Consider the following 17500-nt stretch of genomic DNA (forward strand, 5'->3'; position numbering starts at 1 on the left):
AATGGAGCATTGCATTATTTCCTCTCAAATATATCGTATTTTATTTATTTAAATATCCACGACGTTGCAAGCGTTGCGTTATGTTGAATTGAGTTTCTGGCTATGCAAACATTACTCTGACTATCTCGCTAACAAGCAACAGTTGTCTGCTAAAGTATTGGTGTTAAGTTCCTTAGGGTCAGGGTACACTGAAGTACTATAAAGTTTCTCTTCCTGTTACTATTTTTTTTTTATCTTTTGTGTATATTGATAAAATACTATTTCCTCTTAGATTTTGTATATTATGATCAATTATATATCATTTGGCTTATTGCTAATAATGTTTATATATACTCACGCATATGTATATATATGTATATATATATATATACATATATATATATATATATATATATATATATATATACATGCGTACAAATATGATATTTATATATATATATATATATATATATATATATATATATATATATATATATATATATATAGATATATATATATGTATGTATATATGTGTGTGTGTCTGTACGAAAAAAAAAACATAAGGAAAATTGAAATACTGTATAGAGTGAATCCAGCCCATTTTCGTCTTCTTCCAGAGTCCGCTTGAAGAAGTAAGACGAAATCAGTCAAGATTTACTTTTTATCTACATTTCCCTTGCTTATGTTTTTTTCTTTTATTGCATCTGAGCATCATATTTCCCTGTGAGTTTTCCGCATATTCAGTAAAATTATTCCTGTCGTAAATTTTCGAATATATGGAATCTTGTTATACACATTCAAGTCTTTAGTTAAGCCCCATGAAAATTTAAAGTATGTTATACTAATAATGATGAAAATATAGATAACCAATAAAATATTACGCAATTTCTGTTTATTGGGACATCACTTGACATGCATTATATTTGCAGTTTCTGGGTATTTTTCTTACGCAAGAAATTAAACTTTTGAAAGTACGGGACAATTTTCAGATGATCCAGTTATTATTTGATCCTATATTTTTTTTTTTTTTTTTTTTTTTTTTTTTTTTTTTTTTTTTTTTTTTTTTTTTAATCACACTATGTTATAAACTACAGTCTTCTCTAAAAACATCGGCGTCAATGACGTTGCATGTCAGGATGCCATAAAACTCAATCTATCAATCAATCAATCAATCTCTAATGGACATCTGATTATACAAAAGATTTCTATTAGCACCATGCTTTTCCAATTATCATTTTGCTATCTTCATTAATGTTGCTCATAGTAACACATTCATGCAACAAGAGCAAAATTACAGGCTTGCTCGAATGCAATGCATGTGCATTCATCACGAGAGGAAAAGAAAAAAAAATTCTTCCTGAGAATCGTCTTGAACTAAAACCACAAAGAACAAGTTTCTTTTTTCTGGCCCGTCATCCGACTCTTAACGCCAAGCCAGTCTTAAAATTTGCCAGACGACATCCACACAAAACGTTATTGGAGGTTTCCAAGCAGGAATTTTATATGATGATTTATCAGCATTGTTCTTCGAGTTGTTGTTTGTTACTTATGACTTTCTTAAACATCGCACGGGAATGAATGAACTTTTTGTTTATTGCTGATTACTAGAAAAGCTTCTTAGCAAATTTACTGCCGTAAGACTAGAATGCATTTTTTCCTACATTTTGAGACTTCCTTATCTGTTGATAAAAATGTACTTTTGATAATTATGATTATTCTTTTAGTTGTATATATATATATATATATATATATATATATATATATATATATATATATATACATATACACATATGTATATATATGTTTATATATGTATATATATATATATATATATATATATATATATATAGAACATACATGTTTATACATACCAATATATATATATATATATATATATATATATATATATATATATATATATATATATATATATACATATATATACATATATACTGTATATATATATATATATATATATATATATACATATATATATGTATATATATGTATATATATATATATATATATATATATATATATATATATGTGTGTGTGTATATATATATATATATATATTATATACATATGTACATATACATAGTTACCACATACATGGTTATACTTTTCAATATATATATATATATATATAATATATATATATATATATATATATATATATATATATATATATATATATATATTCTTGAGCGTGAATATATTCGTAGTAAGATTAATTATCGTTCAATAACCTAAATTATATTAGAACATATAGTAAACCATTTACATTGTATAATCTTAAATCATAACACTAATAACAACGATATATCACGATGACCACAATATTTTTTCTTAAAATAAAACACTAGTGAAAGAAAGCCCGAGTCAGGTCATTCAGCCAAAATTAGTGTCACAACAACAAGCATCTAAATATAAAAGAATATTACGTTTTAAAACTAACGACGTATAACGCGAACTAGTAACGTGACAACACCTTCCTTTCAAATGGTCAGAGACCAACTGAACTCGTAAAATTTAGTGTGGCGGCACTGTGGCCTCAGTCAGCTCGCTGGGGGAATAGAAGCCCCGCCCACTGGCGAGTGCTAGGTCAGCCCTATTTCGTTCGGTAATTTCTTCCGTTTTATCAAGGTATTAGCATAGGTCCTTCAGAATTAGGAACTGACATCTAACTATTTTATTAGCATCTTTTTCTCAAAAGCCTGAAAGAAAAATAGAATAAAGGAACAAAATTTTACGTTAAAAATAAATGCTGAGATCTACCACTACGATACGTTTATGTGCAAATTGTACCCCATTATACCCAGGTATCCACCGTTATGTAATACTGCGTACTATAATTACAGCCTTTAGATTACAAGAATGACCTCTTATGATACGTGAACTTCGCGAAACGTTCGAAATAACGTTAGAGAAGGAAAAGAATGATTTTGTGTTTGGCAGTAATGAGAGAAAGTGCATCTGGCTCTGTGCCTCGCTCGAGTGACCTTAGCGAATTTACAAGTGGATCTATAATAAAAGGTCATTAAAATAGTCTTCCTCCAGGATAATGACCACGATGAGCTCGTTGGAATAGTGCCATGTGATTTTTACGAAAAACTAAAAAAGAAGGCAATCACTACGCGTAGACTAGCAGTTTTTCAGGTTGATATCTATATCATATTTATATTCTCTCTCTCTCTCTCTCTCTCTCTCTCTCTCTCTCTCTCTCTCTCTCTCTCTCTCTCTCTCTCTCTCTCTCTCTCTCTCTCTCTCGTAATAGGTTAAAATGAAGGAAGCTTTCAAAAGGTTTCAAAAGGAGCTATAGAAAGCTCTAGAAACTCACTCGGCCTTTCATCTTAAACCTATCATTATATCCATGAATCCGTGCTTACACATCTATACATTTTTACGTACATAAAACCAAAAACACACACAGGAACTTTTATATATATATATATATATATATATATATATATATATATATATATATATATATATATAATGTAAATGTATATATGTATATGTATATGTATATGTATATGTATATATATAGATATATATATATGTGTGTGTATATATATGTATAAATATATATATTTATATATATACATATATACTTATTCATATATTTACATATATACATATATATATATCTATCTATCTATCTATATATATATATATATATATATATATATATATATATATATATATATATATATATATATATATATATATAGATAGATAGATAGATAGATATATATATATATATATATACATGTATATACAATATTTATATGTATATGCATATATATGTGTGTATATGTATATATACATATATATATATATATATATATATATACATATGAATATATATGTATAATATATTTTCATATATATATATATATATATATATATATATGTATAATATATTTTCATATATATATATATATATATGTATAATATATTTTCATATATATATATATATATATATATATATATATATATATATATATATATATATTGTTTATTCGGGTGAGTTTATGCTTTTAATTCTCACAAAAACTAAGTGTGATATGTTTCTTAAAACGCTCAAAAAAGAAACCGAAAAATAAAAAAGATCTCCGTGTTTTGACCATCAAGGAACACAGCTTGCTAAACAATGCCAAGCTTTTGTTCTCACCAGTGTCAGGCCTCCAGGCTATTCATATCCAGGATTATACCAGAGCCCAAGCTTCTTCCCTTCGCAGATCTAGTCATCTAGGTCATCAGAGAACATAGTCTAAAAAAACCAAGTTTTCCCCTGTGCAGAGCCATCCCTCCAGAACATTCCAAGTATCCTTCACCCTAGGCAGAGCCAAGGGATATAGCATACTAAAAGAAGACATGGGTTTCCATAGGTAGAGAAAGCCATACAAGTCACCCCAAGTATCTTTCAAGTCAGGCAATTAAAGCAAGCATCTTTCAAAATAAATTGTCCCTCTCCATCAAGAAATATAGAAGACCAGAAGACCATTTTTCCTCTGCAGACCAAGTCCTCTATATCTTTCCATGCATCCTCTAAGTCAGGCAGTTAAACTAAGTATCCATCAAAAGATTTTGTACCTCTCCATCAAAGAAAATATCAGACTTGAAAAATCCAAGCCTTTTCCCTTTGCAGAACCCTCCATCCAAGCTAGTTCAACGTCCTGAACGTCTTGTGCCTCTCTTTGAAGGAACATAGTATAAAAGAAGAAGCCAGGCTTTTCCCCTCTGCAGAGCCAGTCCTCCAGGTCACTCCAAGCATCCTTCAAACCAGGCAGTTAAGAAAGGCATCCTTTAAAGCTCTTAAAAACTCTTGTACCTCTCCATCAAAGAACATGGCAAACGAGAAAAATCATGATTTTACTTGTGCAAAGCCAGCCCTCTAAGCTATTCTAAGCATTTATAAACTTTGGCAGAACCAGGCACTTTTCTTAGGTATAGTCCCTCCCCATCAAGGGATATAACATACTAGAAGAAGTCAGTCCTCCACGTTATTCCAATTATCTTCTAAGTTGGGCACTTACGACAAGTATTCTTCAAAAACCCTGCATTCCTTTGTTGGATATGCCATATTAGAAAAGGCAATCGTCAATGTTACTTTGAGCATTATTCAAGACGGCCACTTAAACCAAGCATCCTTCAAAGAACTTTGTACTTCCCCATTAAGGCTATAGCATACTAGAAAAAGTCAAGGATTCTCTCTCTGCAGAGCCACTCCACCATGTTATACCAAGTATCCTTAAAGCTGGGCAGTTAAGCTGAGCATTCTTTCAAAATCCTGTATCTCTTTGCAGAGCCAACCCTTAAGGTTATTTCAAGCATCATTTAAGCCGGCCAGGTAAGTCAAGTATCATTCAAGGATATTTTACCTCTCTATTAAGGAACAGTACCATGATACAAGAAGCCAAGCATTATCCCTCTGCAGAGCCAATCCTAGTTCCCTATGTTCCAAGCATTATCTATAAGCCAAACACCCTTAAAGTCTATCTGTTAGACTAAGCATCTTAAAGTCCTGGCAGTTATTCTAAGCAACCAACAAACCAGGCAGTTGAGCTCAGCATCTTTTGATGTGAAATCCATTCTAGAAAATCCTACTCTTCTTTTTCACTGGTTCTTACATCCTTTGCCGCTTCTTGCCAATTATCAGCATGAAGTTCCACCTCCCTAGCATCCAAATAACATGAACTCTACTGGCTCTCGTCCAGAGTGGGATGGCCATAAAGTTTTTCTTAAGTCCAGTTCCTCACAAAATACAGCTGAATCTCTTCTCATGTTTCTCATAAAACGAGGCAAAATTCATTTTCCACATAAAAGTAAACTAAAAATAATTTTTTTATTGAAAATTTGACCAGACCTTTTCTGGTCGTTTTAATCTGATGATTTGTTTAGATTTTTATTTACATTTTTATGATACATCCATCCATCCAAACGCCAGGGGAGTCAGTGTATACGAGGTCCAAGCAATTACGAGACCTGTGAGTAGCTTCATTTATGATTTGCTCACAGCCTGAGTGATATGGTCACTAGCATACAGATATCCTGGACGAGGGTCCAAATCCCGGCCTGTCTGATATTATAGTCTTTGGGTGATTCCGCCTGGGGCTCTGATCCCGTGGTCGTTAAGAGAATCCAGACTTTAATGTATTAATATATATGGCTTATTTGAAATATGAAAAACACGTTTAAATGTGCAAAAATTTATCATATATATATATATATATATATATATATATATATATATATATATATATATATATTTATATATATATATACTATCAACCGTTGATAGTTCACTACAGGACCAAGTCCTTCTACTCTCGTCTGTTTATCGGCTTTCCATGCCACTCTTTACCAGCAAATTTTCTTAGTTCGTTAATCCATCATCTCTTCGTCCTCCCTCTGCTTCGTTTTGTGATCTCAGGGGACCCATTTTTATATGCTTGATGTCCATCTATTATCTGTTATTCTCATTATAAAATAAAAAATAGTGATTTATTTTTCTATTCATCGAAATGTTCACGTCCTGGTAAATATGGATAGGCGCTGGTTATAAATAATTCCCTAAAATGCATTGAAGTAAACTATTTCATATCATGTGGCAATCAAAGAATACTTCAAAATTAAAATACCGAATAGCTAGGAATACATTATACATCATACATTTCTTAACTCGGGTTTTAGCTTAGATAATAATAATAATAACAATAATAATAATGATAATAATAATAATAATAATAATAATAATAATAATAATAATAACAATAACAATAATAATAATATTAATAATAAAAATAATAATAATAATAATAATAATATTAATAATAATAAATAAATAATAATAATAATAATAACAATAATAATAATTATAATAATAATAATAATAATAATAATAATAATAATAACAATAATAATAAAAATAATAATAATGATCATAATAATAATAATAATAATATTAATAATAACAACAACAACAATAATAATAATAATAATAATAATAACTAATAATAATAATAAGGATAATAATAATAATAATAAGGATAATAATAATAATAATAATAATAATAATAATAATAATAATTAATAAAAGGATTTGACCCTAGATGCATTAGGATTAGGGTGTTGAATGAATTTTGAGATTAAAGTGTTGGGATGTGTAACCCAAATCTAAATATTTTATCCTGTTTTGATGTTACTGTTTTTAAAATATTTCATCGTAATTCATTATTTCTCAGCTCGTTTATTTATTTCCTTGTTTCCATTCCTCACTGGGATATTTTTCCCCTGTTGGAGCCCTTGGACTTATGGCTTCTTGCTTTTCCAACTAGGGTTGTAGCTTTGCTAGTAACAACAACAACAGCAACAACAACAGCTCAAAGAGGTACGAAAGGTTATTAGTAAAGTGTAGATTGTGGTTCTAGATGAGGGTTGAAGATTATAGGGGTCTGGTTTCAGTTCCAATTTTTCCTGAAGAAATGCTCACCAGAACGTCAGCTGGGCAACCCAAATCCCCCACCATTGTGGCCAACCACATTGGTAACTTCCTCGGTACACAGCTTAAATACCCGTGCCTTAGCGGGACCGATCTGCTACCTTGTGACTGCAAGGCGAACAAGTCGTCACCATAGTATCCGGTTGTACAGCTTTGAGTAACAGACAGAAGGAATTCACCTTGGTTGTCTGGAGGTCCTCTTCCCTCGAAATTGATTGTGTTATAGATGGGTTAAGCCAACAGAAGGCGAGGCTGTGTCTGTCCAGACAGAAGGGACAATGTTCCCACTTTCATCTGAAGACGGTTTCAACCAACAAGCCACTGGGTAGTCCAACACACCAGCTAGTCTTGATCCTGCTGAGAAGACCAAGGTACTCGCATGCCGTAAGCAGTAGCTCTCCATGGAGCCGTCTTCTGTTGAAAAATCTATTTTTGGGTGAGATGGCCATGTCGTCCTGATGGAAGGTTCCTTCAGTAGCTTCCTTTGGATATATATAACTAGTGGTTATATAATTATATCCAAAGGAAGCTACTGAAGGAACCTTCCATCAGGACGACATGGCTTGAGCCCAAAAAACTTGATTGGTGTTGATACTTTGTGGATCCGTTGATATCATTATTAAGATAAAAGTCCTAACTCCCATCTAGTCTAATATTTTCATCTTTCCTTTCGTGGCTATAATGCACACACACACACAACTCAAGAATAAAATGACCAGGCTCGTGACCAGGGCCAACGATTAACGGAACGCCATGAAATTTCTCAAGTGACGCATTATTTGACCGAATGCCCCACATATAGTAGTGAAAGAAATAGATATCTGTTTGAGGCTCAAGTTGAAGATGGCAGATTTATCCTTGCCAAGATTCTTGGACATGATGTGTCCTACCATGCTAGCGGTATTTTTAACTTTACCTCAGAGGCAGTCTTCTGAAAGCTATTTAACTTTTAAAATGACATCTTTGCTTTTATGGTTTTAATTGAAGAAACTTTTATTGTTTATTTATAATAAATGATATCGGCGTCAATGACCCTAGATGTCATGATGCCAGAAAACCTCAAATCAATCAGTCAATCAACCATGAAATTTCTCCAAATTATCGGTGACTCCGGCCCGGGGTACTGCTATGGTACGGCGAAAACTCCCAAGAGGGCGTCAGAATGTCTCCTACAGGAATCCTCTTAGGATTTTTTTACCGCCTTAGGTTTTCAGGTGGAAGCCTTTGGCTGAAGAAACGATGATATTTATAACGACCATAAAGTGATTATTAATTATTATAATTTTAAGATTCCTTTTATATATAAGGGATTAAAAAATATTATGATTAATTTTTAAAAATGAATTCTATAAAAAAACTAAAAGTAAAACGATAAAATTATTTCAAATTTCAAAGACCCATAGATCATGAAGAAAATAATGATTGATTATATACTTTATATAAATATATATATATATATATATATATATATATATATATATATATATATATATATATATATATATATATATGCACATTAACTCAGACACACATGAAGGCCCACACCACCATAGAGATTATCCGTATAACTTTCATCTGAAGGGAGTGTCTCAATAGAATCCCGTTGACTTTTGACTGTAGGCCTTTGGAGGGCAGTGCCTACAGCCTCAAGTATTCTAAGCCAGCCGAATTTGATGGAACTCACATTGTTCAAAACAAAAGCAACTACAGCCGGCTCATAATACCTGAAGCTGTAAGCATCTCCTTCCAAAGGCCAACACTCAACATTCAATGGGATTCTGATTATATGCTCCCTTCTAGCAGAAAGCCGTATAGATAATCTCTGTGGTGGTGTTGGGTCGAGTGTGTGCCAGAGTATTGTAGACACATACAATACTCTGGCACACACTCGACCCAACACCACCACAGAGATTATCTATACGGCTTTCTGCTAGAAGGGAGCATATAATCAGAATCCCATTGAATGTTGAGTGTTGGCCTTTGGAAGGAGATGCTTACAGCTTCAGGTATTATGAGCCGGCTGTAGTTGCTTTTGTTTTGAACAATGTGAGTTCCATCAAATTCGGCTGGCTTAGAATACTTGAGGCTGTAGGCACTGCCCTCCAAAGGCCTACAGTCAAAAGTCAACGGGATTCTATTGAGACACTCCCTTCAGATGAAAGTTATACGGATAATCTCTATGGTGGTGTGGGCCTTCATGTGTGTCTGAGTTAATGTGCAAATATCCATGCATATATATATATATATATATATATATATATATATATATATATATATATATATATATATATATATATATATATATATGTATATATATATACATATATGTATATATATATATATATATATATATATATATATATATATATATATATATACATATATATATATATACAGTACATATATATATATATATATATATATATATATATATATATATATATATATATATATATATATATATATACATATAAATTAATTACTACATACTATTACCAAAGTGACATATATAAGGGTTTCGCCCTTACCAAGGAGCTCATCAGGTGGGTTTTGCCTACATCCATTATTGTAGGCTTGGTTCCCACGACCCTTCTTCCTTCCCTCCCTATTTCTATTTATTTTTCATATCAATTCAAAATTCATCAGTACTTCATGAATGTCTTATGATAACTCACGACTTGTATATAAGTTGGATTACTTAGAGAAGCAATTTGAAACCTACTTCAGCATTCAGGGCATTGAACTTACGGGTTTTTCCGCCACGCCAGAGGTTGCCCTTCCTTCTGAAATAGCTTTCGGCCAACTCCCCTCATTCCAGCTAGCTTATTATTGGTGTCATGACTTGTATATGAGTTGGATTACTTTGAGAAGCAATTTGAAACCTACTTCAGCATTCTGGGCATTGAACTTACGGGTTTTTCCGCCGCGCCAGAGGTTGCCCTTCCTTCTGAAATAGCTTTCGGCCAACTTCCCTCATTGCAGCTAGCTTATTATTGGTGTCATGACTTGTATATGAATTGGATTACTTTGAGAAGCAATTTGAAACCTACTTCAGCATTCTGGGCATTGAACTTACGGGTTTTTCCGCCACGCCAGAGGTTGCCCTTCCTTCTGAAATAGCTTTCGGCCAACTTCCCTCATTGCAGCTAGCTTATTATTGGTGTCATGACTTGTATATGAATTGGATTACTTTGAGAAGCAATTTGAAACCTACTTCAGCATTCTGGGCATTGAACTTACGGGTTTTTCCGCCGCGCCAGAGGTTGCCCTTCCTTCTGAAATAGCTTTCGGCCAACTTCCCTCATTGCAGCTAGCTTATTATTGGTGTCATGACTTGTATATGAATTGGATTACTTTGAGAAGCAATTTGAAACCTACTTCAGCATTCTGGGCATTGAACTTACGGGTTTTTCCGCCGCGCCAGAGGTTGCCCTTCCTTCTGAAATAGTTTTCGGCCAACTTCCCTCATTGCAGCTAGCTTATTATTGGTGTCATGACGTATATGAATTGGATTACTTTGAGAAGCAATTTGAAACCTACTTCAGCATTCTGGGCATTGAACTTACGGGTTTTTCCGCCGCGCCAGAGGTTGCCCTTCCTTCTGAAATAGCTTTCGGCCAACTTCCCTCATTGCAGCTAGCTTATTATTGGTGTCATGACTTGTATATGAATTGGATTACTTTGAGAAGCAATTTGAAACCTACTTCAGCATTCTGGGCATTGAACTTACGGGTTTTTCCGCCGCGCCAGAGGTTGCCCTTCCTTCTGAAATAGCTTTCGGCCAACTTCCCTCATTGCAGCTAGCTTATTATTGGTGTCATGACTTGTATATGAATTGGATTACTTTGAGAAGCAATTTGAAACCTACTTCAGCATTCTGGGCATTGAACTTACGGGTTTTTCCGCCGCGCCAGAGGCTACCCTTCCTTCTGAAATAGCTTTCGGCCAACTTCCCTCATTGCAGCTAGCTTATTATTGGTGTCATGACTTGTATATGAATTGGATTACTTTGAGAAGCAATTTGAAACCTACTTCAGCATTCTGGGCATTGAACTTACGGGTTTTTCCGCCGCGCCAGAGGTTGCCCTTCCTTCTGAAATAGCTTTCGGCCAACTTCCCTCATTGCAGCTAGCTTATTATTGGTGTCATGACTTGTATATGAATTGGATTACTTTGAGAAGCAATTTGAAACCTACTTCAGCATTCTGGGCATTGAACTTACGGGTTTTTCCGCCGCGCCAGAGGTTGCCCTTCCTTCTGAAATAGCTTTCGGCCAACTTCCCTCATTGCAGCTAGCTTATTATTGGTGTCATGACTTGTATATGAATTGGATTACTTTGAGAAGCAATTTGAAACTTACTTCAGCATTCTGGGCATTGAACTTACGGGTTTTTCCGCCGCGCCAGAGGTTGCCCTTCCTTCTGAAATAGCTTTCGGCCAACTTCCCTCATTGCAGCTAGCTTATTATTGGTGTCATGACTTGTATATGAATTGGATTACTTTGAGAAGCAATTTGAAACCTACTTCAGCATTCTGGGCATTGAACTTACGGGTTTTTCCGCCGCGCCAGAGGTTGCCCTTCCTTCTGAAATAGCTTTCGGCCAACTTCCCTCATTGCAGCTAGCTTATTATTGGTGTCATGACTTGTATATGAATTGGATTACTTTGAGAAGCAATTTGAAACCTACTTCAGCATTCTGGGCATTGAACTTACAGGTTTTTCCGCCGCGCCAGAGGTTGCCCTTCCTTCTGAAATAGCTTTCGGCCAACTTCCCTCATTGAAGCTAGCTTATTATTGGTGTCATGACTTGTATATGAATTGGATTACTTTGAGAAGCAATTTGAAACCTACTTCAGCATTCTGGGCATTGAACTTACGGGTTTTTCCGCCGCGCCAGAGGTTGCCCTTCCTTCTGAAATAGCTTTCGGCCAACTTCCCTCATTGCAGCTAGCTTATTATTGGTGTCATGACTTGTATATGAATTGGATTACTTTGAGAAGCAATTTGAAACCTACTTCAGCATTCTGGGCATTGAACTTACGGGTTTTTCCGCCGCGCCAGAGGTTGCCCTTCCTTCTGAAATAGCTTTCGGCCAACTTCCCTCATTGCAGTTAGCTTATTATTGGTGTCATGACTTGTATATGAATTGGATTACTTTGAGAAGCAATTTGAAACCTACTTCAGCATTCTGGGCATTGAACTTACGGGTTTTTCCGCCGCGCCAGAGGTTGCCCTTCCTTCTGAAATAGCTTTCGGCCAACTTCCCTCATTGCAGCTAGCTTATTATTGGTGTCATGACTTGTATATGAATTGGATTACTTTGAGAAGCAATTTGAAACCTACTTCAGCATTCTGGGCATTGAACTTACGGGTTTTTCCGCCACGCCAGAGGTTGCCCTTCCTTCTGAAATAGTTTTCGGCCAACTTCCCTCATTGCAGCTAGCTTATTATTGGTGTCATGACGTATATGAATTGGATTACTTTGAGAAGCAATTTGAAACCTACTTCAGCATTCTGGGCATTGAACTTACGGGTTTTTCCGCCGCGCCAGAGGTTGCCCTTCCTTCTGAAATAGCTTTCGGCCAACTTCCCTCATTGCAGCTAGCTTATTATTGGTGTCATGACTTGTATATGAGTTGGATTACTTTGAAAAGCAATTTGAAACCTACTTCAGCATTCTGGGCATTGAACTTACGGGTTTTTCCGCCACGCCAGAGGTTGCCCTTCCTTTTGAAATAGCTTTCAGCCAACTCTCCTCATTCCAGCTAGCTTATTAGTGGTCAGTCGTGATTGATGACATTTGAAATTTTGAGGTGAAGCCAAGGGTCATTGTTGGGCCAGGTGGTGAAGCCTAGCGTCATGTTTAGACCGGGCGGTTAAGCCAAGTTGGCCAGGCGGTGAAGCCGAGCGCCATTGTAGGCCAGGCGGTGAAGCCAAGCGCGATTTTTCGGCCGGGCGATGAAGCCAAGCGCCATTTTTTGGCCGGGCGGTGAAGCCAAGCGCCATTTTTTGGCCGGGCGGTGAAGCCAAGCAGGCCAGGCGGTGAAGCCAAGCTCCATTGTTGTGCCGGGCGATGAAGCCAAGCGGGCCAGGCGGTGAAGCCAAGCGCCATTTTTTGGCCGGGCGGTGAAGCCAAGCAGGCTAGGCGGTGAAGCCAAGCGCCATTGTTGTGCCGGGCGATGAAGCCAAGCGGGCCAGGCGGTGAAGCCAAGCGCCATTTTTTGGCCGGGCGGTGAAGCCAAGCAGGCCAGGCGGTGAAGCCAAGCGCCATTGTTGTGCCGGGCGATGAAGCCAAGCGGGCCAGGCGGTGAAGCCAAGCGCCATTTTTTGGCCGGGCGGTGAAGCCAAGCAGGCCAGGCGGTGAAGCCAAGCGCCATTGTTGTGCCGGGCGATGAAGCCAAGCGGGCCAGGCGGTGAAGCCAAGCGCCATTTTTTGGCCGGGCGGTGAAGCCAAGCAGGCCAGGCGGTGAAGCCAAGCGCCATTGTTGTGCCGGGCGATGAAGCCAAGCGGGCCAGGCGGTGAAGCCAAGCGCCATTTTTTGGCCGGGCGGTGAAGCCAAGCAGGCCAGGCGGTGAAGCCAAGCGCCATTGTTGTGCCGGGCGATGAAGCCAAGCGGGCCAGGTGGTGAAGCCAAAAGTCATTTTCCTCACTCATTCATCAGTATTAGAGGTTCTTCACCTGCATAGCCAGTCCTTAAACCTAAAAAAAAAAACCTTAAACCTAAAAAAAAAAAAATAATAATTCAACAATCCTAAGCGCAACTGTTGTGCCGGGCGATGAAGCCAAGCGGGCCAGGTGGTGAAACCGAGCGCCATTGTAGGCCGGGCGGTGAAGCCAAGCGCCATTTTATGGCCGGGCGGTGAAGCCAAGCAGGCCAGGCAGTGAAGCCAAGCAGGCCAGGCAGTGAAGCCAAGCGCCATTGTTGTGCCGGGCGATGAAGCCAAGCGGGCCAGGTGGTGAAGCCAAGCGCCATTTTTTGGCCGGGCGGTGAAGCCAAGCAGGCCAGGCGGTGAAGCCAAGCGCCATTGTTGTGCCGGGCGATGAAGCCAAGCGGGCCAGGCGGTGAAGCCAAGCGCCATTTTTTGGCCGGGCGGTGAAGCCAAGCAGGCCAGGCGGTGAAGCCAAGCGCCATTGTTGTGCCGGGCGATGAAGCCAAGCGGGCCAGGTGGTGAAGCCAAAAGTCATTTTCCTCACTCATTCATCAGTATTAGAGGTTCTTCACCTGCATAGCCAGTCCTTAAACCTGAAAAAAAAACCTTAAACCTAAAAAAAAAAAAAAAATAATTCAACAATCCTAAGCGCTACTGTTGTGCCGGGCGATGAAGCCAAGCGGGCCAGGTGGTGAAACCGAGCGCCATTGCAGGCCGGGCGGTGAAGCCAAGCGCCATTTTATGGCCGGGCGGTGAAGCCAAGCGCCATTTTATGGCCGGGCGGTGAAGCCAAGCAGGCCAGGCAGTGAAGCCAAGCAGGCCAGGCAGTGAAGCCAAGCGCCATTGTTGTGCCGGGCGATGAAGCCAAGCGGGCCAGGCGGTGAAGCCAAGCGCCATTATTTGGCCGGGCGGTGAAGCCAAGCGCCATTTTATGGCCGGGCGGTGAAGCCAAGCAGACCAGGTGGTGAAGCCAAGCGCCATTGTTGTGCCGGGCGATGAAGCCAAGCGGGCCAGGTGGTGAAGCCAAGCGCCATTTTTTGGCCGGGCGGTGAAGCCAAGCACCATTTCATGGCCGGGCGGTGAAGCCAAGCAGGCTAGGCAGTGAAGCCAAGCGCTATTGTTGTGCCAGGCGATGAAGCCAAGCGGGCCAGGTGGTGAAGCCAAGCGCCATTTATTGGCCGGGCGGTGAAGCCAAGCGCCATTGTTGTGCCGGGCGATGAAGCCAAGCGGGCCAGGTGGTGAAGCCAAGCGCCATTTTTTGGCCGGGCGGTGAAGCCAGGCAGGCCAGGCGGTGAAGCCAAGCGCCATTGTTGTGCCGGGCGATGAAGCCAAGCGGGCCAGGTGGTGAAGCCAAGCGTCATTTTCCCCACCAAAACAACACGCGCTCTTTCATCAGTACCAGAGTTTCTTCACCTGCATAGCCAGTCCTTAAGCCTAAAAAAAAAAACCTTAATCCTAAAAAAAAAAAAAACCTTAAGCCTAAAAAAAAAAGAAGAAAAAGAAGAAGATACTATTCCTTTCACAAAATTGTGAGGGCATCAACTTAGTATTTAATCCAAGCATCCTTTTGATACTCCAATGAAGTCTTCTTAATAACTGACTTCATCTTCATCGGACTCATCATCCATCATATGGAGGACTGACCACAGAGCCTCATCATCATCTAACATATCTTCTGGTGAAGAGATTTCAGACTCTGTGTGGTCCAGATCGCCTTGGTTGAGTTGCACTCGGTTAACCGTGTCTTCATCAGTTTCATGACACTCTAACTCATTACGCTTTTCATCCTCAACATCATCTTCCTTCTCATTATGGCCATCATCTCTATGGACCTCCATCTCCTCTTTTGTTCCATCTACTTCCATAGATTCGTAAGTCATCATTGCCACTGATGGAACGAGTTCAAATTCCATAAGGTTACCATCTCCTACAGTAAGTTCGAAAAGGACAGTTGAGTCCTCTTTCACTGTCTCTTCTTCTGCTTCATCTCCTTCCTTATGAAATTTGTCATCATACCCTTCAAATTGTGGCCATTCGGGGAGGTTGGGATTGCTAAATATGATATTGGTAAAGTCTTGGACAACTTTCCAAGTCTCTTCATATCTTACTCTCTTGTCAGCATCACGCAAGATATCCATTGTGCTATTGAGCTGGTGCATTTTATTGCAGCACCTTTGAATTTCTTCGTCCGAACCTCGGCACTTGTCAGGGTGGTATTTTAAGGCCATTTTTCTGAAAGCTTTTTCGATTTGATGTTGAGTAGCGTCTGGCTTAAGGCCTAGGAATCCATATGGGCATCCATAGCAATTCATGTCAACCAAGGAATCAATATAGAACATGAAGTCGGAGTCCAGAACCCCTTCCATTCGCAGTCTCTCAAATTCACGAAGAGCTTCTTGGTGACGTCCAAGTGCCAACCAGCATAGGGCCAGTCTCAACCTGGCATCGGAATATTCCTCGTTGGTAGCAAGAACAAAGTTGAAGCATTTGCAAGCTTCTTCCAGTTTTCCCATATTGCAAAGGATATTTCCTTTGATACGAGCCAGGTCGATAAGTGCCCAATGGAACAGATTGTCTTTGGACATTGTTTCTTGAATCTTCTCCAAGGCACAGTCGAGTTCAGAGGCAGCCACCAACGTCTGGAGCTCTGCGAACAGAGCCTCGTTCTCCGTCGTCTCTGAATCCTGGAGATCCTCAGGAGAAGTGATTTCAAACTCATCAATGTCAACACCTCCCAAAACAAGATCCAGTAGGTCACTGGACTCTTCTTCTTCTTCTTCTTCCTCCTCCTCCTCCTTCTCCTCCTCTTTCTCCTCCTCCTCCTTCTCCTCCTCATCAATTTCAGGTTCATCTAAGTCAATATCAATTTCGTAGTCCAATTCTTCTTCAAACTCATCTAAGTTCTCATCACTCGAGAATTTCTCCTCCTCCTTCTCCTCCTCTTTCTTCTCCTCCTCCTTCTCCTCCTCTTTCTCCTCCTCCTCCTTCTCCTCCTCTTTCTCCTCCTCCTCCTTCTCCTCCTCATCAATTTCAGGTTCATCTAAGTCAATATCAATTTCGTAGTCCAATTCTTCTTCAAAATCGTCTAAGTTCTCATCACTCGAGAATTTCTCCTCCTCCTTCTCCTCCTCTTTCTCCTCCTCCTTCTCCTCCTCTTTCTCCTCCTCCTCCTTCTCCTCCTCTATCTCCTCCTCCTCCTTCTCCTCCTCATCAATTTCAGGTTCATCTAAGTCAATATCAATTTCGTAGTCCAATTCTTCTTCAAAATCGTCTAAGTTCTCATCACTCGAGAATTTCTCCTCCTCCTTCTCCTCCTCTTTCTCCTCCTCCTTCTCCTCCTCTTTCTCCTCCTCCTCCTTCTC

The 17500-nt window shown here is 38.5% G+C and overlaps 1 protein-coding gene across 1 annotated transcript in view; it reads right to left on the reverse strand.

Annotated features, from left to right (window-relative positions):
- LOC137618072 (carbohydrate sulfotransferase 11-like) overlaps positions 1-2489 on the reverse strand; it is a 136582-nt gene extending 134093 nt beyond the window's left edge. The window contains exon 1 of the mRNA XM_068348040.1: positions 2424-2489. The gene's annotated coding sequence lies outside the window, so the exon portion shown is untranslated. The remainder of the gene's footprint in view (positions 1-2423) is intronic.
- Positions 2490-17500: the final 15011 nt, after the last annotated feature.

This window comes from Palaemon carinicauda, chromosome 24, assembly GCF_036898095.1.
Source record: "Palaemon carinicauda isolate YSFRI2023 chromosome 24, ASM3689809v2, whole genome shotgun sequence".
NCBI classification, from domain to species: domain Eukaryota; kingdom Metazoa; phylum Arthropoda; class Malacostraca; order Decapoda; family Palaemonidae; genus Palaemon; species Palaemon carinicauda.